This window comes from Apodemus sylvaticus, chromosome X (genome assembly GCF_947179515.1).
Source record: "Apodemus sylvaticus chromosome X, mApoSyl1.1, whole genome shotgun sequence".
Classification (NCBI taxonomy): domain Eukaryota; kingdom Metazoa; phylum Chordata; class Mammalia; order Rodentia; family Muridae; genus Apodemus; species Apodemus sylvaticus.
In genome coordinates, this window is record NC_067495.1 from 80006689 (window position 1) to 80032119 (window position 25431).

The following is a 25431-nucleotide window of genomic DNA, read 5'->3' on the forward strand; positions in this document are numbered from 1 at the left end:
AGGAAGTTAATTAGGAATTGTGACATGTATTTTGCTGTTGCTAACATGTTTGGTTATTAGGTTCTTGAATTTTTTTCATTAGTAGGAATGTAAGCATGAACTGAATGGGTTCCTGACATCACTTAAGCAATGCTAAATTGTAAGTATAGGCGGCAAAATTTGTTCTTCATCATTTGCATTGTTCGTTCCTTTTTAAAAAAGATTTCCTTATTTTATGTATGAGTACACTGTAGCAGTGTTCAGACACACCAGAAGATGGTACCACTTCCCATTACAGATGGTTGTGAGCCACCGTGTGTTTGCTGGGATTAGAACTGAACTCAGGACCTCTGGAAGAGCAATCAGTGTTCTTAACTGCTGAACCATCTCTCCAACCCTGATCTAAAGCTTTCTTTATGTCATTTCACATATTTCTAGTCCCAGTGCAACCAGTTTAATTGGGGTCCTAGTTTTATTATACATATTTTCATTTTCTTTGTGGTTATTTGGAAATAAAACACAGATTCCTATTATGTTTCACCATATCTAAATAAAATTATTACTCAAATATTTTTCCTGATTCTAGACTTTCACCTCCCCAGTTTCTCCATGTAATTGGAAACCCATTCAATTTCCTTTAAGCTTGCACTAATAATATTCTCTATTCTCAATTTCTCACCACTTAGTGAACAGATAGCAAACTGAAAATTTCAAGTCATCTTTAAAAGTGAATTTAATTTATGTAACATAAAATATCACTTCAAGGGGGTCTATAGAATGAATTAAATCTAAATACTACTGAAATTATTTGATTTCCTGTAGAAATTATAGAATTTTCTTAAAGAAATATCATGTTATACTTTTAGGCAGAGCACTATGCCTTAGAGAGCTGGCCTTCTAATAAAGAGCTAGTTTTAAGAGGTAGAATACTATGCTTGACAGAGTATGCCTTGAGATATTTGATTTATTATTAAACATGTTTGAAAATGAAATTGTTAAGATCTTCATAGTTATTACTCAGAAATGAACACATCTGTGCTGATTTTCTTACAGTGTCCTTGTCACTTATTTGTAATCAGTGTTTTATTATGATTTATTGTCTAAACATTTTAGTTCACCTTTGTTATCAAAAATGATATTGCACTGTGGGAAATAGCTAATTTTAAATCTCTAGTGTTGTGTGTGTGAATGTTGTGTGTTAGCATATACATCAAAGACCTGTGTTTTATAGATATGACAAGAAGAGCATGGAAGAGCAAAATCAAAATCGCTCTTTAAAGGCAAATCCTTGATGACCTAAAGACTTACTGTAAACTCCTAACTCAAGGTGCACATCTTTGACAATAGAGTCAATTTTCTGACCAAGTCATGGGCCTATAAAGGCATATTTATATACTATGGAACTTACTTACGCTTAAAGTCTCTAAGTGCATAGAAATATATTTATCTTAAAATGAGTGTGATATACAAAAGACAGCAACTGTTGAGACTAAACTTAACCTCTAATTTGCTACTAAAAACACTGCATATCTAGTCTTTTAGTTTTTTTTAATCTTGTGGACTGAGTCTCTTAGAAGAAATTTTATTTTCAAATACTTAGCTGCAGGTTTTCAACAATAAAGAATTGTGCAGAATTTTGTGAGGCTCCATTTGGTTAGCCCTAAAAATCACCAACTAATAATGAATACCTATTTTAGGTCTATAATAACATCGTGGGGTGTGACACATTCTCCTGGTGTTGAAATCTGAAAAAAAAATTCTATAGGGATATTTTCTTTTTTTTCCCAGTTACATACTTCTTTTCTTAAAATTTATATATTTAGTTAGTTAGTTAGTTTTTACACTTCAGATTTTATTCCCCTCCAGGTCTTTTCACTGACTGTTCCACATCCCATACCTCCTCCCTGACCTGTCTCCACAAGGATGTCTCCACTCCCCACCCTGTTCCACAACAGACCTCTGAACTCCCTGAGGCCCCCCAGTCTCTTGAGGGTTAGGTGCATCTTCTCTGACTGAACCCAATCCCAGAAGTCTTCTGCTGTTTAAGTGTTGGGTGCCTCATATCAACTGGTGTATGCTGCCTAGTTGGTGGTTCAGTCATTGAGAGATCTCAGGAGTTCAGGTTAATTGAGACTTCTGGTCTTCCTATAGGGTCACCCTCCTCCTCAGCTTCTTCCAGCCTTTCATTAATTCAGCCACAGGGGTCAGCAGCTTCTGTCCATTGGTTGGGTGCAAATATTTGCATCTGACTATTTCAAATGCTTGTTGGGACTTACATAGTATAGTCATAATAGGTCCCTTTTAGAGAGCGCTCCATAGCCTCAGTAATAGTGTCAGGGGACCATGCCTTGACCTGGATCCCACTTTGGGCCTGTCACTGGACCTCCTTTTCCTCAGGCTCCTCTCCATTTCCATTCCTGTAATTCTTTCAGACAGCAACAATTATGGGTCAGACTGTGGGATAGCCACCTACTCCTTCATTTGATACCCTGCCTTCCTGCTGCAGGTGGGCTCTGTAAGTTCCCTCTACCCACTGTAGGCCATTTCATGTAAGCTCCATCCTTTTGATTCTGAGAGTCTCTCACCTCCCAAGTCTCTGGTATATTATGGCATGTTCCCCCATGCCCCTAACTCCTGAGGTTGCCTGTTTCCATTATTTCTACAGGCCCTCAAGGATTCATTTCTTTTCCCCCACCCAATACCTGATCATGTTCCCTTCCTCTGCCCTGCCCCCATGCCCTTTCACTTCCACATCCCTTCTCCCTTTACCCCCTTGTGATTGCTTTCTTCTCTCTCCCAAGTGGGATTGAAGTGTCCTCACTTGGGCTCTTCAGCCTGTTGACCTTTTTGCAGGCAAATGGATAGAACTAGAAAATATCATCCTGAGTCAGGTAACTCAGCCCCAAAAGGACATGCATGGTATGTTCTCATTAGTAAGAGGATATTAACCAAAAATAAAAACAAAATAACCTCAAAAATACAAAACGAAACAAAACAACAACCAAAAAGAAACAATGTAGAGAATACCCAATATACAGATCACAGAATTCAAAATGGGATATTTTCTTTAAGACTTCTTATTTTGTTGTAGGAATAGAATCTTTCCAAATTTTGGGTTAGAAAAATTCTCTATTAATTCATAGAAATTTATTTTTGGAATTTTTTTCCTGACATGAACCAAATTCATGGATTTCTTCATGTAGTTTTCTTTTAATAGTTTTCATGATTTGGTAATAAATATCTTCCTCACATAATCATAGATATTCAAGTCATTACTTTTATTTCCTAGAATCTGAATACAACAATACAATCAAAAGATGTTCATGTACTAGTAGTACTTGTCAATGGGACAGTATAGATTGGATATCACATACACAAAGCAACACATCCATGCAGGGTGTCAGAGAAAATAAAACCATAAAATTAAGGGATATGAAAAAAGAGATTACCTTTCAATTCAGCAGGGGTCTGTAATTGGACACTGCTCAGGTGCAGATGAAAAGCACTCAGGTCAGAATCAAGTCATTTCAGTAAGAAATAGCACTATAAATAATGAGCTGTTCTCTAGTGAGTCAATCACTCCCAACTGCCTGTTTAAAATGGCAGAGCTGTCATGGCCCATTGCTTTTCAGTTGATGGCAGTGCTGACTTAGTGTCACTTACACAGAATCTATAAATTAAATTTGAAGACTCAAAAAGATTATCTTTGTTCAAGAGACAATATTCAAATCAATAATATTTGGTGTATTGCACTGGAAGTAATATGGGTTGATTCAACCTTCCAAGAGAGATACAATTGCCCATTGAAGCAATTACATCAATGCAATCTATAAATCAACACGTAGGGATAGTCAAAACATTTGCATCCTTTTCTCTGTAATGATATTATCACTAATGCCTTTGGAAATTGCTGTGCCTTTGGGAATAAGGTGAGGCTGATGCCTTTAAAAGTCTTAATAATATGAGAAGTATATTACGACAGGAGAAAAAGTACTAGTAAGAAGTGAAGAAAAGTTTAGAAAAAATGCCAATAAAATTGAAGAGAAAGTTTGTCTTCTGAAACTTCACTTATATTAACTGCAGGGACTTTTCTGACAAATAACACATCTGAACACAACTTTCTGAAAACTTCCTTTATGGACTGTTTTGATTGTTTTTTCACTTTATATGATAAACTATGAAGTTAGACTAATTAAAAGCTTTTCTCCTGAATAATCCATGTACACTCCATTCCAAAGAGTAGCTTAAGGGTCTACCTTGACAAAAGCACATTTTATTTCTTTTACTTAATTTCATTAGTGTAATTTTTCTCTGACTTTGTGATAACATTTAGATTTTCTCCAAGAATATGTAAGAACATAGTATGATTAACAGAGCACTTGAAGTAACCATAGCTCAGGGATAATGTGAATGAGCTCAATAGCACTATGCAAACACTTGGAACATATATAGATGTTTTGTGCAATGATATATAAAATAGGTATGTGCTATATTAGACCAGGGGTACTTTCTCTAGAGATATTTACAAACCCTTCTGTACTAAATAATTAATATATTTTGCATTCATTAAGCTATAGAAAACAAAATGTAATAAAGTTCTAAAGTGGAGTTTTTCTCAGTATATATATTTCAATTTAAAGAGAAACATGAATAAAAAAATTGTTCCAAATTGCCACCTGAATTTCTATAAATTCTTCTAACTGCTATAATTTTATGTATTTTTTGCTTTTCCCAGTCCGGAACATGACAACTCCTATTAATTATAATTCTTTTGTTTATGATCTAAAAAAATGACTCATATAATCTTTTAATAATATAGTTTCTCCTGTATATTTATCATCAAACCCACAATTTTACTGTTATTATTTAAGCTTAAAAACAATTTATCACAAGTTTCTGTGCAAATATTTAAAGATAGTTTGACTATTGATGAATTTTAAAGCAAAACCTTTGACCAAGGAAACAGAAACAGGATTATGTAGCAAAGAAAATGTTTCCTACTAATTCTGACACATTTAAATACACTTTAAAGAAAATATTCTCAAGTTTCTTAGTTTGTTCAGAAAATTAATGCATATTTATGAACTGCTTAGGTAGTAAGCAATTATTTCTAAATTTGCCAGTGAATAAGAACTGCTGAATGGAATAGTTGGTATGAATAGGTGATTATTTTCTGTCAGACATTGTTAAGCAAATCTTATTTTATTTGAAATCAGTGTTAAAATACCACCTCAAAAAAGTTTCTACTGAGAAAGTATTAACAATCATAAAGTAAACAATTAACAAAATCACAAATCAAAAATCAGATTTCTAAATATTGCCATTCCTTATGGTCTTTTTATTGTGTTTTAAAGAAAGGGAGCTAACATAATTGCAGCTAAGGAACTCACTGTTCAAAGAAAACATTCTCAGTTTGTTAACTAGGAGAACTATAGAAATAAGATCACAGATATCCAGACACATTAAATTTTCCTAAAAGATAACTAAATATTTCATCTAAACTATTTAGACCTTTATTTCCTTTTAAATTGGGTTCTGTGCTATTTTTCTCTTGGCTGCTCCCATTGTTAATTGTCCTTTAACTATGGAAATTTTATTGAAGACTTTCACAACTCTAAGTGATAAGAATCATTACTACCATTCACTTGTTACCAAAGGAACCTATAGTTTCTTCAGAGTTAGAAGAGGTGAATACTAATTGCATCCACAATTGAAGATGTCAACAGTTATGCCTCTAGTCTTAACTACTTTTACAAAAAAAGATAATTTTCTCATTTGAAAGAACAGCTTCTCTTTCTCTCAATAGTACAAATCTCTCTATTTCTTTAGAAAACTCTTGGCACTGATAGCTGTTTTCTTTTTTCTTTTGTTTTTTTGCTAACTGTATTGAAGTTTATAGAGTTTAGTTTTATAATGTTAAGAAATAAAACAGGGAGACCTTCAATATTTGTTTAGAACTGTATATAAGCAGTTTAATTTAAATACTAAGTCAATATTTAAAATACCATTACCAAAGGCATAAATTCAATCAATACTTTGCTTAAAAAGTAGTAACTTTCCCATTCTTCTCAAACTTTTGTTCAGAGCCTAAATTTGCCAATTCCCTTTTTGTGTGTTCAAAGGACCAAAAAAATCTATCATTATTCTTTATTGAATAAAAAGAAGCCAGAATTACCTTTCTTTCCATTTGATACTATTAGGTAAATTACTTAAATTCCACTAGAATCTAATTGAATATGTATATGTATACACATATATGTATACATATGTATATGTACATATAGTGTATATATTATGTATATGTATATGTGTATAATATACATATTCTCTATATATGTATATATATACATTTCCATATATATATGGTATATATACATACATATGGAAATTACTGAAAACCAGAAAAATGTGAATCAATTGCTTAGAAAATAACAATATCTGTTAATTTTATAGTATTCAAAACAGCAAAAAAGCCCTAAAGTAATGCAATTCAACACATATAACTTAAGAGTCAACAGTTCAAATGAGAAAAATAAATCTTTCATGCATGCTAATTCAGGTAGAAAAAAATCTTAGCAAGCTATAATATCTCAATTATATAAATACCAAGGCTCATAAATTCACACTTAATAAAAACTTTGATAAAATGAATGACCAAAAGAGAATATTAGAATTCAATTTCAAATTGCCATGCCTATAGAAATGAGAAATAATTCTTATTGAGCCTAGTACAGTTTTTAGATAATAAAACAACTCTTTCTGAAAAAATAAATTGAAGTAAAATCATAAAATTACAAAGTCATGTTTGTCTTGTTCTTTTGTTTCATGAGTTTCGAATGATCAATAAACATGGCAGATGAATTATTTTCCTGCAGTTTTAATTTTTTATAAAACTTTATTCTGACATTTCCAAGGCTTCATCTTGTACATACCCTAAAGATCATTTATTTGTTCTAAACAACATTTATCCTTAAATATGTACACTAATTTATGCTATGAGTACCTTTAAGAACATGTTATGATACAGAATTATAATTCTCTTTAATTACAAATCAAAATTTGCTGTTGTACACTTTTATTGAGGAAATAACTTTTATCTAAAATCGAAAATTTTCTCATGCACATAAACAAAATTACTTATATAATTCAGAGTATGATGGAATATTTCATTATAAGTATACTTTTGGGGGCAAGTTTTCTTTTTATTCTTTAGAGTGTGTACAAAGTTGGAAGGGATGAATATGAAGTTATAAGGTGAAAATTTGTATCATCTGAGTAACATTAGCCTTTTTCACACTTAACTGATGCATATACAGATAGACATATAATACCTATACTTAGTCAATCCTCATAAGTTATACTTAAACACACACACACACACACACACACACACACACACACACAAACTTTCCATCTAGCCAAGGATGAATTTAAACTCCTTTGCTGCCTGCAAATATCTAGCAAATTCTAGAATAACAGATGAGAACCACAATTCCTTGAAATCATCTGACTTGTAAATATGATTAGGATATGCATACATTTTTCTAAACATTTAGAATGCTGATGAGAGTTATTAAACAAATCTCAATTCAAACCATTCCTATACTTTCCTTTTACTGTCAGCAATTTCAGAAGCTTTTCATTTTCTCATAACTTTGGCATGTGGTAGTTTCAGAAAATTTTTTCATATTCATCAAATTTTAAAATCTTAAACTCAATTTCTTCATGCAAATATGACCTTCATGTCTCAAGAAACTGAATTAAATCCTTTATGTGTGGCTATTCGTATATTTTTCCAGTAATGTCACCATTAGTTTTTAATTCATCATTTGCCATTATGTACTAATTTTCAGCAACAAATGTCTAACCTTCTATTATGTGTACATATTTACAAAACATAAAATTTTCTCTGTTAGTATGACATGCAATGAGATAATACATAATCAGAAAGTCATTGAAATTATAATGTGGGCAATAATTTCTTAAAACTACAAGATTATTGCACCTTATATGTTCAAAGTATACAGCAGAGACATCTAGGGTATTGAAGACTTCAAATTTGTAGAGGTAAAATAAAACAGTAATAGATTAAAAATTAGATTTGATTACTAGCAGATAAGACAAAGTTAAATAAATAAAGCATAAAATTATCATCTGTAAAACACTAAGAAGAATAACTAACTTGCATGACAATTTCAAGCAATCTTTACTATTCATTCAGAAATACTGACCAACAAGAAGCTGTATGGGGCATGCTGAAGACATTTGTAAAGGTCAAAAACCTAATACAAAAGTGAGATGAAAAATTATCTATTTCAGTAATGTAAAAAAATTAATTTAGCCAGAAAAACAAGGCAATATATAGGTAGAAACATGGATGGGAACATATTTTTTGTTGGAAAAAAGTAAGGTCAAACAACAAAGCAGAATGCTAACTTTAAAATCCTGAAAGAAAATTTTATTTCCAGTGGAAATATTTTCAAAACTAAGGGCCAATATTTTTATTACTTTTAATGGCTAAAAACAATTTTTTACTAACATACATAAACATGTGGCTTAAACCTTTTATGACATTCAGGACAGTTTAAAGAAGGAAATTAAAAGTGCAAGACACTAGGCAGTGTCTCTAGGCAATAATTTCAAGGAACTGGACTGTTATAGAGAAAATGGAGAGTCAGTGCAATATACACAATTATCATTTAATGTCAAGTGAAACATTCCTTGTGTTGGCAACAGTATAACTTCTGCTGACAGAATTATGGGTGGTTGACAGACTATATCTACCATATTGGCATACAGTCCACTTTCTCTGAAAAATGTCCAGGAGAGATGAAGAGGGAAAGGCTAGAATCTGTGAGATATTGCCTAGGGTCCCACTGGCCAGGGCATAGAACTTTAAGGGAATTACAGGCCTTCACTTGCCTTCTGTCAAAGTGCTTGTCAAAGCTTAGCTGCACAGCACCCTCCATGCCCAGGTTCTTGGCAGTACTGTCCCCATACAAGTGCCTCATCTCTGCTTGGTGCAGAGCTTCTCAGATGGGGGCTCCATTGACCTGTGGTGGTTGAAGTATATAGACCATGATCTGCATTTATATAGTCAACTAGGCACTCTGTGTTCAGGTGCTGTTGTTCCTATCTCTCTTCAGTCTGTGTGAAATAATGGCAGAGCTCCTAGGTGATTGCCATATTGCTCAGGTCCGTGCTATTTTATCATCTGAATCTGAGTCCAGCCCTCTCTCTCATTCTTCACACAGTACTTCATTTTCTTATGCGGATACCTGGTTTCTATTGTAGTTATCCAGAGGCTTCCCTGAACTTTTGAGATGTGAAACACTGTAGGGAGACTCCTGCCAGGCAATGTGCTGCCCTTGAGAGTTCAAGGATGCCTAGCCTCATAAAAAAAGTGGTTTCCAGGGAAGAAATCCATGGGTCAAGAACCATGGGGAAGGGAAATAGGAAGGAATCCCTGAACTTTCTGTAGGCATTCTGTTGCCTTCACATCCAAAGCTTTGCATAATGATAAGGTCGTCAATATCTTGAATATAATAGGTGAGACTGCCAAGATGGAGTAGTTCTCCATTTTGATGCCATTGTTGCTATCTATCTCTGCAAAACTCAAAATGGGAACTCATAGACATGCAGCTTGAAGATTTCAGGCAGTGGGCAACAACAAACCTGGTTCTCATAGTGGGGAGAATGAAAAGTCACTAGAGGGGTGGATACACAAGGAGCCAGATGGACTATATTGCTGATGAATTGTGCACATGTGGAAGCAGGGACTATGTGAATATTCCTCTCAAATTTTCATTGATAAGTTAGCTTTTCTGAGAAGAGTTTATTGAAATAAAAATCAATATATTTTAACAAGTTGAGTGGATAGTGAAGAGAGTATATTGGAAAAGTTGGAGGGATAGTAAAAAAAATATATGACAATTTTAACATAATTTAAAAGATTAAAGTAGGAAACTGGCATGATCACCATAATAAATTCAGAGAAGACTTGGACAAAATTTTAACTGACTATTTAAAGGGTTCTTAGGTACTTAATAATGGAAAATAACTGTGGAAGTCTAATACACAACAGTTAATCAAGAAGAAGATGACAATTGCTAAGGAACTATTATGTTATAAAACAAATCTGCACTGTGCATGAGACCACTTAGCACAATATATTTAATACTGGGAAAGATCATAAAAGTCTTGATATATATGATAAAAACAAAATTTCCAAATTATGAAACCACACAATTTGTAAAGTAGAAAGTAAATAGTAACTGGTACATATCCAGTTCCTAAATAAATTATTAAAATATATAATGTGCTCATTGTAAAACCATGTGTGATGTCAACTCAGTTGGCCTGACGTTTTTCAGTTGCAGAAATGTATGTTTCAAAGTCCTATATCATTAGATCACTTTCTGAATTCTTTTTACTTTGTGTGTGTGGCTGCTTTTTTTTCAGTATAATTTAACAAAGAAATGAAAGATTTCTTCAGTATAATTTAACAAAGAAATGAAAGATTACCTCTTAGTACACAATTCTATGTGAACATATCATACTAAAATTAGGGCTAACCATCTCACACAAAGAAGGAAATTTATACCAATTTGTGAATTAAGTGAATTTAATTGGAAGGATAGAGTCACAAAACCAATGGATTAGTTTGAAATTCTAATAGAGTTTTGAGTACTGTTAGAATTCCTTAGTTTTACCAATGCTTGATAAAACATAACTACCTCAAAACTGTTGTTATACATGGCTATTCTATATCAAAATTCTTTAACATTTTCATATCTGACTTCACACAATAGGACCATTCTTGAAACAAAATATCCTTAAATGATTTTTTGAAAACTTATCACACAAAAATACATGAAGTAATTTTTCAGACAAGTCATCTCTGGGAAATAGAAGGAGAGAGGGATCTGAGATGGAGAGAATAGGGGGAGGGAAAAATGGGGAGCCAGTTCAGATATGGGAGGAGATGAGGGAGAAGTACAGAGGGTCAGGAATTTGAAGGTGTGTAGTAGTGGGGGAGGGGGGACTAGGTGAAGCCAATAGGAAGTCCCAGATGCCAGGGATCCAAGAGGTTCTCAGGACCCAAGAGGGAGGACATTAGCCAAAATACCCAATAAAAGGGAGATATAACCTGTATCCAGTTGATAGGCACTGCCCCCAGTTGAGGGATGGGGCCAATCACACACCTCAAAAGATATTGATCCAGACTTATTCCTGTGAAAAGGAAATGCAGGGTCAAAGAGTGGAGCAAAGACTGAAGGAAAAGACATCCAGAGCCTGCCCCATCTAGGTATCCATCCCATCTGCTGACACCATCCCCGACACTATTGCTGATGCCAAGAAGGGCTTCCTTACAGGAGCCTGATATAGCTGGCTCCTGAGAGGCTCTGCCAGAGCCACACCAATACAGATGCAGATGCCCACATCCAAACATTGGATTGAGCATGGGGACCTCAATGGGGAAGTTAGGGCAAGGACTGTAGGAGCTGAAGGGGTTTGCAACCTCATAAGAAGGATAACAATATCAACCAACCAGATGCCCCAAAGCTCCTAGGAAGTAAACCATCATCCAAACAGTACACAACAGTGTACCCATGACTCCAGCTGGATATGTAGCAAGGGATTGCCTTATCTGGCATCACTGGAAGGGGAACCCCATGGTCCTGTGGAGGCTTAATGACCTGTGCCTTAGTCAGGGTTTCTATTCCTACACAAACATCATGACCAATGGTGGTACCACCTACAAGGAGCCCTCCCCACTTGATCACTAATTGAGAAAATGCCCCACAACTGGATCTCATGGAGGCACTTCCCCCAACTGATGCTCCTTTCTCTGTGATAACTCCAGCCTGTGTCAAGTTGACACACAAAACTAGCCAGTACAATTTAACCCCTTGTCAACTTGACACACAAATACATCACTATTAAGCCTCAACCCTTACTTTCTTATTCATCTAATTTACTTTAAAAGTCCCACAGTCTTTACATATTAAAAGTTCAATCACCTTAAAATGTCCAATATCTTTAAAATTCAAAGTCTTTTAAAAGTTCAAAGTTTTTTAACTGTGAGCTCCACCAAAAAATGGAACAGAGACTGAAGGAAAGGCCATCCAGATATCATCCGACCTATGGAACCATCCATCTGCAGACACCAAACTCTGATGTGAAGAATTGCTTGCTACTATTTATTGATTAAATGTTCTAAAATGATTGGAATAGTTACTTTATAAGGACTGCAAATAAAAATTGTATTTCAATTGAGTTGCTTAAATCCAACAACTTAAAAGAGCTGAAGTATATATGCATATTATATATAAAATTAACCCTAAATTTTATATCATTATATAAATATTCATATCAACAAAAACTTCCCACCTGTATTAATAAAGGACAATGCATATCAAAGTAAACAAAAATAAACTTATTTGAGAATAGCAATAGCTCTAAATTGAGGAGTAGATTCAATAATCTATCCTTTAATTCTATTATCCTATATTATTCCAATATCCTCCATTTTCCTTTCCATTTCTCTCCCACTATGTATTAAAAAATGATGGTGAAAAAGAAAGAAATAAATCTTTGATTCTTATTTCCCATTCCTTGTTTTCTCCATCATAAATACCATTAATAGCATGTACTATCCCCTTAAATGACCAAAAAAAGATTCATAAGTTACAAAATGACCAAAACCACTTACCCATTTTAACAGAATTGGAAAGTGGTCTTTTTAAAATTGCTTCTTGCTCTTTAGGGGTGATGGGTAACAGTATCTTTTGGGAACTGAGAAAATTGGGAATCCTAATAAAATTTGAATATTGGTCAAGTCCTGGGATAACTAGCTATATCATTGAACTCTGAGAAAATCCAGGCTTATTAGTCAATAAGTCCAGAAAAAACAAGGTCACCTGTGTTTCATCAGTCCTCCCTCAAGCTGCTGTCAAATAATTGTTCTGAGGAAACAGTGTCAAAGCAGTTTGAGACAGGATCAGGCTTCCTAACATACCTGAATTTGTACCATGCTAGGATGCTTCCTTGTTATTTTCTGTGAATATACAAACTTTTAAAAGTGATATGCAGTTTGCATTAATGTATGTATAGAATATGTAAGGTGTAACAGATCAGTTAAGGGAGATTCTTTGCTCTTTGCTTGAGCAGGTGAAAGGCATATATCTTTCTTAAAGTAGTTTGGATTGTAACCAACGTTGCAACACTAATCTCCATTCATGCCATCTAAAATGATGGCATGATGAGTCTTTAAGGACACTGTAGCCAACAGCATCCATTGAGTATACATAGCTGAAGTTCTTTCTAGAGACATACACATGCATCAGTTAGTTTCAGAGTTGTTTCAATAGAGTGTTTAGCATTATACCTTATGCATTCAGTCCTTTTGACTTTTCCTTTCCCTCCTGTTTGTTGTCAAGATCTACAGTAGGTCCCCTTCGATCAAATCTGATATTTATTAGTTTGAATTTAATAACAAAGCCTTTTCCCCTTTCCTGCTGACCTAAGCATAAATTGTATCTCCCAACATAACATACATTTGTCTAATAGCCCCCTTTTATTTATTTTTTTATTTTTCTATATTCTTTGTTTACATTCCAAATGATTTCCCCTTTCCCGGTTTCCACTTCACCATAAGTCCCATAAGCCCTCTTCCCTCCACCCGTTCCCCAATCAATCCCCTCTCACTTCTCTGTCCTGGTAATCCCCTACAATTCTGCATGAAGCCTTTCCAGGACCAGGGCCCACTCCTTCCATCTTCTTGGGAATGATTTGATATGTCAGTTATGTCTTCGGTATTCAGAGTTTCTGGGCTAATATCCACTTAACAGTAACTGCATTCCATGTGTGTTCTTTTGTGATTTGGTTACCTCACTTAGGATGATATTTTCTAGTTCCAACCATTTGCCTAAAAATTTTATGAATTCATTGTTTTTAATTGCTGAGTAGTGTTCCACTGTGTATATATGCCACATTTTCTGTATCCATTCCTCCATTGAGGGATATCTGGGTTCTTTCCAGCTTCTGGCTATTATAAATAAGGCTGCTATGAACATAGTGGAGCATGTGTCCTGTCCTTACTGCATGCAAGGGAATCCTCTGGGTATATACTCAGGAGATGTATAGCAGGGTCCTTTGGAGAACTGCTCCACTTTGACCTCTCTCAAGACTACTATGCTCAATATCACCATTACCATTTAACATATAAATTTTTCATGTTGATAAATCAGAATAAGATTGTTTGGTGTTCAATTATTGTCCATTACAGTTATGTGTATGGAGGCACACACACACACACACACACACACACACACACACACACATATATATATATATATATATATATATATATATATATATATATGCCTCCATGTAGCCTGTGCTTTTTTTATTTGCTCTGTAGATCACAAGGTCTGTCGTTCACATCCAAGTATTCAAATCAAAGACATGAGTTTATTTATTTAATATTTATGTAACCTTGAATTTATTTATAGCAATTTTTATCTCTTTCTCCCTTCTTTGAGTATTACATTTTATGTGGATATATCTATCCTTCCATATTTCCCTTTTAATCTTTTTCTTTTCGATTAATTTGTTTTTCATTGGATATATTCTTTATTTGCATTTCAAATGTTATTCAGGTTCCTGGTCCTCCCCCTCAAAAACCCCCTATCCCATTCCTCCCCTCCTGCTTCTATGAGGGTTTTCCCCCACCCATTTGCCTGCTCCAGCCTTCCATGTCCTCCAATTCCCCTACCCTGGGGCATCCATCCTTCATAGGACCAAGGGTCTCTCCTCCCTTTGATGCCCAGCAAGGCCATCCTCTGCTACACATGCAGCTGGAGGCATGGGTCCCCTGTGTACTCCTTGGTTGGTGGTTTAGTCCCTGGGAGCTCTGGGGGGTCTGGTTGGTTGGTATTGTTGTTCTTCCTATGATGGTATTTCACATTTAGACCGTAATAGGCATTAATCCTTTGTCTTGTTAAATTTAAAACAATATCACATTGTCTCTACATGTGTGTTTATTTTATTCATCTCCATTCACAAAAGGCATTTGTATTCTGTATTGCCAAGATGATAATTAACATCCAGTACAGTTAATAAGTTTGATAATATTTTTTATTCTCTTGTCCAATTGTCTCTGGATTCCTTAGTTGGATGGTTTTAGTCTCCTGAGGAAAAACTCAAACAACACTGCCCCAAACCTAAATCTGGATCTTTACATGAACTAGCAAAATATTTCTTTCCTAGGGTGCATTTTAGCAAGGAAAAAGCATTATCTTTTTGAATGAAATTATAAACATACCTTATGTGGTTAAGTATCCCAACATTCACTCTTTTAAAATGTAAATTTAAGGTTGAAGTGCCTTTATCTTTTAGATTACTAAGGACATATTTATCAATAAGAAAAAACATATATAATACCTTTAAGGAAAAAATCCATTTTGTATTTTATTATATTTTTGGATTTTTAGACTGTTTGCAAGTGGCTTTATCTTATCAGCAAGGAATCTCATGCTGACTTCATTGTATAGACCTTGTTGTTCTAGGGTTTACAAAAATGTGCCTGACTTTGTCTCCTCTACGCTAGAATTTAAGGCATAAGAAAGCACCATCAATTTCAAATATTTCATCTCAATTCCAAATCATTGTAACTCTTTAATTTAGAAAACAAATTTGAACTATAGTGCCATTCTGAAATTACTTAAAAAATTAAAAATATCCTATATATATATTGGATATTAGCCCTCTATCTGATGTAGGGTTGGTGAAGATCTTTTCCCAATTTGTTGGTCCCATAAGCCCTCTTCCCTCCCCCAGTTCCCCAAACCACTCCTTCCCACTTCCCTGTCCTGGTAGTCCTAAACACTGCTGCACTGATCTTTTTCAGGACCTGGGACCTCTCCTTCCTTCTTCTTGGGCATCATTTGATATGTGCATTGTGTCTTGGTTATTCGAAGCTTCTAGGCTAATATCCACTTATCAGTGAGTGAATACCATGTGTGTTCTTTTGAGACTGGGTTACCTCACTTAGGATGATGTTCTCTAGTTCCATCCATTTGTCTAAGAATTTCATGAATTCATTGTTTTTAATAGCTGAATAGTACTCCGTTGTGTATATATACCACATTTTCTGTATCCATTCCTCCGTTGAGGGACATCTGGGTTCTTTCTAGCTTCTGGCTATTATAAATAGGGCTGCTATGAACATAGTGGAACATATGTCCTTATTACATGCTGGGAAATCCTCTGGCTATATGCCCAGGAGTGGTATAGCGGGGCCCTCTGGGAGTATCAATTTCCAGTTTTCTGACGAACCGCCAGGCTATCAGCTTGTAACCCCACCAGTAGTGGAGGAGTGTTCCTCTTTCTCCACATCCATGCCAGCACCTGTTTTCTCCTGAGTTTTTGATCTTAGCCATTCTGAGTGGTGTGAGGTGAAATCTCAGGGTTGTTTTGATTTGCATTTCCCTGATGACTAAGGATGTTGAAGTGGATCAAGAACCTCCACATAAAGCCAGACACACTGAAACTAATAGAAAAGAAACTGGGGAAGCCCCTTGAGCACTTGGGCACAGGGGAAAAGTTCTTCAACAGAACACCAATAGCTTATGCTCTAAAATCAAGAATTGACAAATGGAATCTCATGAATCTACGCAGTTTCTATAAGGCAAAGGACACTGTCAAAAGGACAAAACAGCAACCAGCAGATTGGGAAAAGATCTTTACCAACACTACATCCGACAGAGGGCTTATATCCAAGATATACAAAGAATTCAAGAAGGTAGACTCTAGAGAGCCAAATATCCCCCTTAAAAATGGGGTAAAGAGCTAAACAAAGAATTTTCACCTGAGGAATATCGAATGGCTGAGAAGCACCTAAAGACATGTACCATGCTTTTAACCATGCTGTGCTTAGAGAGAAGTCACAGGAATTCAGGTTTTGTTTGTTTGTTTGTTTGTTTGTTTGTTTGTTTGTTTTTAATAAACCAGGCCACTTGTCTGGCTAGACTGATTTTTCCCCCACCGTTTTACTGGGCATTTCAGGTTATAAGTCTTGGTTCTAATTGCCTTAATTTGAACACCAATTATAAATCAAATTATTATTAATACACTATTGATATTCTGTATATATTACTAAATGCTAGAAATTAATACATCATTATAATCTTTATACTTCTATCAGGTAATTCCCCAACCAGACAGAGAACTTTTAGTATTTCATAGCTTAGTCCTTAGGTGGGCAGATTATCTAATATGTCATTTAAGGTTACACAAACATCTTGCCCCATCCAGTTACATGGCTATCTATACCTTCCAGACCCATAAAGAGGTTTCTCTTCTTTTCTCTATCCTGTTAAAAAGACCTTCCTCTTTCTTCTTATCAGTGTCTCTTTCTCCCTACTTTTGTCTGCTAATAAAAATTGATGGAAATAATTCACTAACAAAAATACTAGAAATGATTATTTCTAATCTCGGCATCTTGAGCCTTCACAAGTGTTTTAAAATTTGCCACATGGCATCTTTTGCTTTAGCATCTTTCACAAGGAAACAAAAGCACATTTCTGAGTTTTAAAGGGTCCCTCAATCTTTGGGAATTATCTCAAGAGAGACTCTTCAAAGATGTGCTGAAACAATATCTGCTTAGTAAGTAAAAGTGGAAAGCTTAAAATGGTCAATTCATAGTTAATTAGCCCAGACATGCTAAACAATTTTGTTTTATTTTTTTAAAATTCTTAGAGATTTTTCATCTGTTCCATTTTCATCACATCTTTCCTCTTTCCATATTTTTTCTCAATACATTTTCTAAATGGGGAATCATAGGAAAATATCACTATGCTTTTTATCCCAAGAATAAGACCTTCATAGGATAAGGCATTTAGAATTTGAATCTAATTGTTTGAAAACAAAGATTGGTAATCAGGAAAACAGAACAAACTTGTGCTAGTAGTTTTGTAGATTGGAAAATTCTTCACTATAGTTCAAATATTTAGTTTTATGATGCTTTTGTACCTGGGATGACTTGTAGTGAATCAATCAGTTTCTGGGGTTTAATCTTTGCTGCTATAAAAGGAAATTATATTAAGTGATTTTAAAAATCCATTCCAGATAGTGTTAAAAGTTTTATATATGAGAATTCAATCAGAGGGCTAATACATTTAATTAATTGATATTATAAAAATCAGAGAAGGAAAAAATAGGACAAGCAAGAGTGACGGAGTATTTCGGGAAGGTAAGTCAAAGTTGCTTAAAAGTGTGATTGTGATTCACTAAAAGAAAAAAATTGGTAAGGGGAATAACAAGTAATGGAAAGGATAAAAATGGTTTGTAGGTAAATTAGTATAGACAATTATCTACATAATGAAGACCAATGAGGAGAATGAGGATTGTGTGATTTACATCTTTATGTAATGAATTTTAAGAGCTCAAACATATTTCAAAGAAGAAAATGTTTTTAAAAGTCTTTGAATGTATTGTTCTTTTCATTAGGCTATATTCCCTATATCATTATTTTATATTGTGCTCTTTGTGCATTCTCATTTCTTAAAATAATGATTACTATTTGAACATATTTTGTCCATGTCTATTAGCTTCAATAAGTAAGAATAGCTGTCACACCTTCAAGAATGGGCCTTATAAATTAACTTCCATGTATAGATATAAATAAATGTAATTACTATGCAAAACCATATTATTTCTTCCAAAAGAGAAGTAGACATATTTGTAGCATTTTAGCTGAAGACATTTATTACTATAGCCTAAGTATTGGCAAATATTGGATATTCATGTTTTTTTCAAGAAGAAATGAAAGGTAGCCATTCACGGGATATTATTTTTCTCTCAGGATATTTGCATTATATATGAGTTTACATAAACTATCTGATACAAGAAGTAGAGATGGTTTTCTTTCAGAAATTCTATATTTTTATGATTTATGTTTGGCTATTCAAGCCATTTGAAATAATTTTTTTGTAAATATTTTGTGATAGGGGTCCAGTTAATGGTTTTATGTACAGAAATAAACTTTTCTTTGGTACCTTCTAGAAGCCATTGTAAATGATTTGTTAGCATGGTATACAAAATGTTAGTTGTATGATCACTATTTGCATTGGTTTATTTGTCTATTTTTTTTGGGGGGGGACAGGGTTTCTGTGTAGCCCTGGCTGTCCTAGAACTCACTCTGTAGACCAGGCTGGCCTCAAATTCAGAAATCCACCTGCCTCTGCCTCCCAAGTGCTGGGATTAAAGGTGTGCACCACAACCTCCCGGCATCTTTTTTTTTTTTCTAATTTAATATTTACACTATTATTTTTAGAATATTCTTGTTTTGTAATCAGAAAGTATGGTGCCTCCATCAATATGATTACAGGCTAATATTCTGGAAGAATAAAGACATGAATCCTCAACAAAATATTTGCAAATTGAATTTAAAAGTGTATTAAGTGATTCATACACTGTAATCAAATGACATCTTCCCAGTGATATTCAGTTGGTTCAATATACACATATCAATGAATATATTATAGACTCCTAATATAATAAATAATAAAATCCATTATTCTAAAGAATTCAAAAATCAGTGACTAACTTCCAGAAGATCCTGCTATACCACTCCTGGGCATATATCCAGAGGATTCCCCACCATGTAATAAGGATACTTGCTCTACTATGTTTATAGCAGCCCTATTTATAATTGCCAGATGCTGGAAAGAACCCAGGTATCCCTCAACAGAAGAGTGGATGCAAAAAATGTGGTATATCTACACAATGGAGTACTATTCAGCCATTAGAAACAATGAATTCATGAAATTCTTAGGCAAATGGATGGAGCTAGAGAACATCATACTAAGTGAGGTAACCCAGACTCAAAAGGTGAATCATGGTATGCACTCACTGATAAGTGGTTATTAACCTAGAAAACTGGAATACCCAAAACATAATCCACACATCAAATGAGATACAAGAAGAAAGGAGGAGTGGCCCCTGGTTCTGGAAAGACTCAGTGAAACAGTATTCGGCAAAACCAGAACGGGGAAGTGGGAAGGGGTGGGAGGGAGGACAGGGGAAGAGAAGGGGGCTTACGGGATTTCGGGGAGTGGGGGGCTAGAAAAGGGGAAATCATTTGAAATGTAAATAAATTATATCGAATAAAAAAATTAAAAAAAATCAGTGACTAAATAATTTATGATATATTCTTAGCGAATCAGGTAGAGAAATGTATTAAAAACAATAAATGTCATCTATAACAAGCTAAAGGTTAATTAACAGTATGCGTTACAGAAAATGTTGAGGGATTTTCCTTTAATATGTGGGACAAGAACATAATTCATGATCTAAATACTTTATTTAATACTATGCAAGAAGTCAGAGTTAGAGCAATTATGTGTGAGAAAAGAATAAAAGGCATCCAAATTGGAATGGAAGAAGTAAAATGTTGTCCATCAGAAGATGACTTTCACTTTTACACAAAAAACCTACATATTTTACACAGAATCACTATGATTAATAAATGAATTAAGTAAAGTAGTAAGATAAAACTTATACATAGAAGAATTATTCACATTTTCATAAATTATAAACCATCTGAAAAAATTGAGAAACTCTACTTTTACTAGCATCATAAAGAGTAATTTTATCCAAGATGGTGGAAGAACCATATATTGATAAATAAGATTGATGAAAGAGACTGAAGGAAAAGGAAACTAATGGAAAGTGAATGGAAAGACAAACTATGTCCCTAAATTGGAAGAGTTAATATTTTATACTATTAATACTATTCAATTAATTCTGTATATTTAGAATAATTTATATAAAATTCTGGTGAATAGAAGCTGGAAAGAACCCAGGTATCCCTCAACAGAAGAATGGATGCAAAAAATGTGAAATACATACACAATGGAATACTATTTAGCCATTAGAAACAATGAATTCATGAAATTCGTAGGCAAATGGATGGAGCTGGAGATCATCATACTAAGTGAGGTAGCCCAGTCTCAAAAGATCATTCATGGTATGCTCTCACTAATAAGTGGATATTAGCCTGGAAAACTGGAATACCCAAAACATAATCCACACATCAAATGAGGTACAAGAAAGGAGGAGTGGCACCTCGTTCTGGAAATACTCAGTGTAGCAGTATAAGGCAAAACCAGAACAGGGAAGTGGGAAGGGGTGGGTGGGAGAATAGGGGGAGGGAAGGGGCTTATATGACTTTCAGGAAGTGGGGGGCCAGAAAGGGGGAAATCATTTGAAGTGTAAATAAAAAAATATATAGAATGAAATAAAAAAAATTAAAAAAATCCTCAGCTCCATCTTCCATTTCTCATTTGCATATTTAATTATTTCCAATAAGACCTCTTTGCAGCAGAAATAGAAAGGCAGCATGTTTGTGAGCGCCCTGATGGGTGTTATCTGAAATCCACACAGAGTCTGCGTCTACCTACTGTGCTTAATTTTGGTGTACATTTCTATGATTAATTCTGCTTTTCTCCAGTACATCAAACTGTTCTAAGTCATTTATGTTTTGCATATTGTGCTGTGGATTAAAGGAAACTTAAGATTCTTCCATAAAAAAAAATCTGGCGAATACTATTCATAGAAATAAAAACACAACAATTTTAAATTGTATGTACAATTAAAATATCACAAATAACAAATATGTTGGGAAACATTTTTTTGTATCATAGTGTGTATAAAGTCATAAAAATCTTGCCCAATATTATTCCTATATCAAAAATTTTCCAGCTCTTTAGCTAGGAAAATTTAGCTTTACTATGAAAAGGCTCTTATGCTAAAGAATAATATTATTTGTATTTGAAACTTGTTATTTGTAAAAGGAGAACTCTTAAAAGACTGCAAGGGCAGGGAGGCAGGAGTGGGTAGGTGAGTGGGAGAGCACCCTCATAGGAGCAGGGTAAGGGGGGTGGTATAGGTAGTTTCCCGAAGGGAAACCAGGAAAGGAGATAATTTTTGGAATGCAAATAAATAAAGCTTCCAATAAAATAGGATGCCTTAGTGTAGAGAAATATTAAGACAGGGAAGCAGGAGAGGGTTGATTGAAAAGCAGAGGGAGAAGACATGGCTTATAGGATTTTCGGGGGGGGGGGGTGGAACCAGGAAAGGGGACAATATTTGAAATGTAAATAAAGAATATATATAATAAAAATATAAAAGCACAGAGAAAAGGATAATCACAATTATAATACTAACAAAGTTCTGATTTCTTAAATTCATGTAATGTTTTGCATCTTAATTTTATTTTAAAATATTAATGTATGTTTCTGTTCTTGGCCTTATACTCTCATGTTCCGTTTAAAAATACTGACAGTTATATCTAAAATGTAGCAATAATACATGCTTATATTCAGTACATATTATGTTGTATCTAACTACTATTTTTAGGTTCCTCAATTTCAAACTTATAAATAATTTCGTATAATGACAAATACTGGTGATGTAAAACTTTGAGCATTAAAAAATGTCTGAAAGATGGAAAATATCATTTTTAACTTGTTCTCTCAATGTTAAAGTACATTCAGACTTTATTAAAAATAACATATAGGAAATGAGCAAGGAATCAACATTAGGGCAATATTATGTCCCACTGGATTATAATGGAGTTAGGGACATATAAATGATAAAGTACATGATTAAATACAATGTAGGATGATAGGGTAAATTATTGTGGCTATGTTAAAAGTTTTTCATTCTCTCCTGTAAGTATATTTAATAGAGGCAATGTAGAAATGGTAGTTTGTCCTATACAGGGGCATCAAGCCTTCACAGGACCAAGGGCCTCTCCTTCCATTGATGGAAGCCATCCTCTGTTACATATGTAGCTGGAGTCATGGGCTCCTCTTTGGTTGGTGGTTTAGTACCTGGGAGTTCTGGGAGGTTCTGTTTGGTTCATATTGTTGTTCCTCCTATGGGGCTGTAAACCCCTTCAGCTCCTTCAGCAGGAATGAGTGGGTAGGTGTGAGAACACTCTCATAGAAGCAGGGGTAGGATGGGGGGATTTCCAGGGAAAGGAGAAAACATTTTACATGAAAATAAAGAAAATATCCAAAAAAAAAAGAATAAAAAGAAAGCAAAAAATGTATCCCTATAGTCTCCCCATTTAGATTTTATTGTAAAGAAACAGTTCAGTTAATTTCAATGCAATTTGCAAAGTTGCTGTACAACTTATGATTTAAAAATATTTAAATATTTGATTTCCCATTAATTTATAATTTGTAATATGAAATATTTTTACTTCCATATATTTTGTAAAACTATCTGTTTATTAAAACCATTTTTGCATTTAAAAATAGAAGTAGTAGTTTGCTGAGTGAAAAAAAACAAAAACATTTTACATGCCAAATATTTTTGAAAAGTGTTATCTCTCTGCATCAGTTGTAAGCCAAGTGCATTAGATATGCTTTCCCTGTCTCTAATTTTTTTGACAGCATATTGGTCATAAAGTGACTTCAAGACCCATTTCTGTGTTAAAAATGTAAGGCAAGGACTAAAAAGAGAATACAAGGATATTCACAAATTATAAAACCTAATGTCTTTGACTCAATTTAGAATTGGCTCTCTAAATTAATTTTTTATTGGATTTTTTTTTTACAATTTTCTACATTCTTTGTTTACATTCCAAATGATTTCCCCTTTCCCAGTTCCTCCTTCCCCATAAGTTCCATAAGCCCTCTTCCCTTTGCCCATTCCCCAATCAACCCCCTCCCATTTCCCTGTCCTGGTACTCCCCTAAAATGCTGCATCAAGCCTTTCCAGGACCAGGAATCTCCTTCCTTCTTCTTGGGAATCATTTGATATGTAAATTGTCTTGGGTATTCAGAGCTTCTGGACTAATATCCACTTATCAGTGACTGAATACCAGGTGTGTTCTTTTGCGATTGTGTAACCTCACTTAGGATGATATTTTCCAGATCAAACCATTTGCCTAAGAATTTCATGAATTCGTTGTTTTTAATTGCTGAATACTACTCCATTGTGTAAATATACCACATTTTCTGTATCCATTCCTCCACTGAGGGACATCTGGGTTCTTTCCAGCTTCTGGCTATTATAAATAAGGCTGCTATGAACATAGTGGAACATGCCGGGGAATCCTCTGGGTATATGCCCAGGAGAGGTATAGCAGGGTCCTCCGGAAGTGTCATGCACAGTTTTCTGAGGAACCACCAGACTGATTTCCAGAGTGGTTGTACCAGCTTGCAGTCCTATCAGCAGTGGAGGACCATTCCTCTTTCTCCACATCCTTGCCAACACCTGCTGTCTCCTGAGATTTTAATCTTAGCCATTGTGACAGGTGTGAAGTGAAATCTCAGGGTTGTTTTGATTTGCATTTCCCTATTTATTAATGATGTTGAACATTTCTTAAGGTGCTTCTCAACCATTCAGAATTCTTCAGGTGAAAATTCTTTGTTTAGCTCTGTACCCCATTTTTAATAGGGTTATTTGGCTCTCTGGAGTCTAACTTCTTGAGTTCTTTGTCTATATCCGAGCCCTTTGTCGGATGTAGGGTTGGTGAAGATCTTTTCCCAATTTGTTGGTTTCTGTTTTGTCGGATTGACAGTGTCCTTTGCCCTACCGAAACTTTGTAATTTTATGAGGTCCCATTTGCCAATTCTTGATCTTAGAGCATAAGCTATTGGTGATCTGTTCAGGAATTTTTCCCCTGTGCCCATGGCACATGCCTTTAATCCCAGCACTTGGGAGGCAGAAGCAGGCAGATTTCTGAGTTCAAGGCCAGCCTAGTCTACAGAGTGAGTTCCAGGACAGTTAGGGCTATGCAGAAATCAAAAACAACAAAAAAAGAATGTTTATGAGCTTATCTGAGTCCTGGTGACCCTTTTCATGGATATTTTATTTACATTTCAAATGTTATCCCCTTTCCTGGATCCCTGCCCCCCGAAACTCCCTATCCCATCCCCCTTCCTCCTCCTTCTATGAGGGTGCTACCCTACCCACCCCCACATCCCTGCCCTGGAATTCCCATACACTGGGGCCTCAAGCCTTCACAGGACCAAGAGCCTCTCCTTCCATTGATGCCTGGAAGGCCATCTTTTGCTACTTATTCGGCTGGAGCTATTTAAATATTTTTAATTTATTATTTTATTTATTTACATTCCAAATTTTGTACCCACCCCTTCCCAGAATTTTAATCCCCCTATCCTTCACTTTTGGCAGGGTGCCTACCAACCTAGTTATCCAAGCACTCTGGGTCATCAAGTCTCTATAGGATTAGGCAGGCACATCTCCCTGTGAAGCCAGACAAGGCAGCCTTCTGTTATATATGTGCTGGGGCATTGGACCAAACCATGTATAATCATGGAGTTCCCAGGGATCCAATTAAGTTGAGGCTGTAGGTCGTCCTATGGAATTGCCATCCCCTTCAGTTCCTTTATTACTTCCCCAACTCTTCCA

At 34.8% G+C, this 25431-nt stretch overlaps 1 protein-coding gene and 1 pseudogene across 6 annotated transcripts in view; one reads left to right on the plus strand and one right to left on the minus strand.

Moving 5' to 3' along the window:
- Pcdh11x (protocadherin 11 X-linked) overlaps window positions 1-25431 on the plus strand; it is a 538787-nt gene that overhangs the window by 66775 nt on the left and 446581 nt on the right. The window lies entirely within an intron of this gene.
- LOC127675441 (gem-associated protein 8-like) lies at window positions 8675-9570 on the minus strand (annotated as a pseudogene).